Below are 3,827 nucleotides of genomic sequence, written 5' to 3'. Positions count from 1 at the left end.
CTGTACTTCTTCCTTAACAATATCTTTAAGTGCTGGTTCATCCTCCTTTGAGGCTGCCTGACTAGCTTGTAATATTCCTTGACATATATATGATGAGTACATACTGAAGGGTTCACTCCCTTCATCTCCTTGCAACTCCAGGTGAAGGCATCTAGATGTTTTCTCAGTACGCTGCATAGCTCCTTCTCCTGGGAAGTAGATAGGGATGGATTGATTTTCAATGTTCTTTCTAGGCTGAACTCTATATTTTTAACACGGAGAGAAGTGGGGTTGACCAGATAGAGATCACTTGAGGGGTTATTTTGGGTTTCTCTTACTATGTCTTCTAATGGTGATACACTGGGACGTGGGCTTTGAATCAAATTTTTAATCATATCATCCTCATCTTGCGGTTTTCCCCCCATGGCAATTTCTAATGTACAAAGTGGTTCAGAATAAACTTCATCCTTATCCTCCTCCTCCAACCATAGAGGTAGATCATGTTCTAGCAAAGGTTGGGTAGGAGGATATAGGATTAACTGCTTGGACATGTTCTTGTTCTTTATGGTCATGTTCCTAGCTCAGTAGCTGATGTAGGCATCAGCGATAGCCAACCAGGGTCCTCCCACAAGGAGAGGATACCCAGTGAGCTTTTCCTTTCTCTGGAGAAATAAGAAATCAGCAGGGTACTCCCAAGAATCAATGGAGACCATCACATTTTCCAGAATCCCCTCAAGGGTCACTATGGAGTGGTCTGCTAGCTACAGCATTGTCATGGCCTTCCTCAAGGAGCCTTGGAGGTAAAGTTTGAGCATTGTGTCCTTCGTCATCACATTAATGGCAACTCCCAGATCAATCAACGTATGTGGGACCATTGTGCCATTGATGTGGACATCAACTAATGGGCTTCCAGGGTCCAGATATTTTGGATAGATTATCTGCCCCAACATCAAGTTGGATAGTTGTCCTATGACATTGATGGTTGGGGCATCTCTCTTGTGCCTTCCTGGATGCCTAAAGCACTTCTCTTTGATCAACCTATTGAATATAGGCACATCTTTTATGGCTTGGAGAAGTGGTATCTTCACACATAAATTTTTTAATTCTCCTAGGAGTTTAGTCTCTTCTGGGGTAGGCTGGATTGTCATGGATAGTCTCTCAGGAAAGGGTGGATTTGTCTTAGGTTTAGTTTCCTCCTTATCTTCCTCAACCTCCCTGGGTGGAGGCTGGCTATCTAGGAGAAATTTTTTAGATCGCAAGTTAATTTCTTGAATCTCCACAACATAAGTTGGGCATGATGGTTCCCCACTATACACTTGCTGAGCATGTATGTTGTTCAAGTTTGGATTTGGCTAGGTAGGCATTTTGGGTTGCCTTGGTGGAGCAGAAGGTAACGGTTGTGGTTGGGCAGGTGGTGGAGGTAGAAGAGTAGGAAGAGAGTTGTATTGGGTCCTCCACCCCTGATGAGATGCATTCCATTGAGGTTGCGGTTGAGCATAGGATTGAAATGAATGGGTGGCTGGTTGGGCATGATATCGAGATGTGAAGGATGAAGGAGGAGGCGTGGACTAGGAAGGATGAGCAGGGGGTCCAAAGAAGGTATGGATGTGATTTGGTTGGGGTTGTAGTATGCTTGAGATGTCCCTTGCATCCCTTGCTGGTATGGTCTAGGTCCATGCAAGCTCCTTTGATTTATGTAATAGATCTATTCAGTGACTCCTTTGGCCCCTTGGTATATAGCTTTAATTCTGGGCAAGGAAGGGCACTCATCTGTAGAATGATCTTCTTCACAGACTGAACAAACCTCTATAGAGTTCAATGGGCATTCATTCCTAGGATGCCTCCTGATGCATCTATGAAGAAAATGGCCAAAGCCCTCTTTACTTCCTCTTGTCTTCTTTTGATATGTAAGATATCCATTTTCATGGCAAGAGTCTGCAACATATCACTCTTGATGTCTTCCAGCATGTTTCCATTTTAAACTTTAATGGATGAATTGGAAGAGAAGGTAATGGCTATGGGTTGACTCCCTCTACCTTTATTTCTGGCCACTCTAGAATGGTTTCTAAAAATATTTTATATGTCCTCATAGGATAGTTGGTAGATGTCTCCATCGGCCAGTAGATGGAGGGTGTCTAAAAGGTCTTCCTAAATTACCCTGAGCATGACCAACTTCAGAGACTCAGGGTCAAGTCTACACCTAGCCCTTTTGTAATTGAGCTGGAACCTCTCTTCATAGTCTTCTAGGGACTCCTCACTTCCTATGGTCAATCGGAAGATTTTTTCTTTAGTATCTTTTGACCTACAATAGTCTCGATACCTTCTGTTAAAGGCCTGCTACATTTGAGCCTAAGTTGTGATGCTATTGCCAGGTAATCCCATGAACCAGCGCAATGTTGCGTCCTTGAGAGTAGAAGGGAAAAATTTCAAATTTTGTTCGTTTTCAGCATAGTCATAAGTTCGACAGATGACAACAAACTTGAGCAAGAAGGTGTCGGGACCTTCCATATTCATGCCATGGAAGTGAGGTAGGGCTGAAGGACTTATATTATTCATTTTGGTGTCCCCATTGGTCTCCTGAAGGGGGAAGGTACCCTCTATTCTCTCTCCATTTCCCCTAGCATTTATGTTTTCAGTCATTGGCTCCAAAGGAATGTTTTCTTCTTCTTCTTCTTCCCCTATAGGTTCTTCAAATATGTTTGGATGTTCACCTAAGGGTTCTTCTTGATTGTACCCACTAAAGAAGAGAGAAGGTTGGTCATGCGAAGTAGTGGGGGTGTTAGGCAAAAAATTTCCTAAGTTATCTCTACTCCTACGAGGTATGAAAAGAAATATTTTTGGTTGGTTTTTTGTTTCTTTTTCCCCACACTGAAAGTACCTACAGAAACTGAAATTGTGATTGAACAAAACAAATTGAAACTAGTTGAAATGAACTTGCTGAACGGAAATTTGTAGAATTGAAAAGGAAAGCAAGGAAATGCAGAACTGAAAGAAAAGAAATGACTAGTCTACTTTTGCTGAAATAAACTATTAGTAGAATGTTGCAATAGGAAATAGAAGAAAGCAGTAATCACAAAATACTCTGATGCTTCCCCGGAAATGATGCCAAAAAGTGGTGGGCGCCAGTATTGTAGCAAGAATGCTGCAAATCTTGGGCTACCAAATTTACTTTTACCAACCCAGTAGTTCGTAACAAACTTTGAAGCATCAATGCCATATATGCACAAGTACTAGTTCTCACTGCAGGTTGTCACTTGGTTAGCCGGCATGAGATCACTAGGATCTCAATCCAACTTCTATATATTTCAGAAGAAGATCTATGTGTTATGAAAGGAAAGAAAGATTACTCTACAGATGCTATTCTAACTGCAAAAAGGAGAAAGACTGGAATGTAAAGCAAAAACTAGTAAGCCCTAATTAACAAGCTTATTCTACTTTTGCCAAAAATAGTATAAAAACAATGAAATAAATTCCATTAGCTATTCAAGGAAGTAAAAAACATCTAACCATGCTATTTCTGGAAGTAACTAATCAAAAAACATATTTTTGGATTTTCATGTGTTTTTATGTGAATTTAACATGCATCTAATTTATTGTGTGTGAGTGTGGCAGCGAACAGGTGGCGTTAGAGGGTGGTTTTGGAGCTTAGGAGGATGTAGGATGGTGTGGATGGGTCCTAGGAGGTCTTAAGTGGCCTTCTGGAGGCTTTTCCCACACTCAGCCTTCAAAAGAAAGCCTACAGGAAAAACTACAGGAGGACATAGGAAAACTACAGGAGGAAAATAGGGAAACTATAGGAGGCCTACAGGAGGAGGCCGAGAGAAATTTCTGCTGTTTTGAGGGTGTGA

Source organism: Pinus tabuliformis, chromosome 9, assembly GCF_031772625.1.
Source record: "Pinus tabuliformis cultivar Carrire ecotype Pingquan chromosome 9, CPIR1, whole genome shotgun sequence".
NCBI classification, from domain to species: domain Eukaryota; kingdom Viridiplantae; phylum Streptophyta; class Pinopsida; order Pinales; family Pinaceae; genus Pinus; species Pinus tabuliformis.
The sequence above is the reverse complement of the archived record's forward strand: the minus strand, read 5'-3'. Positions refer to the sequence as shown.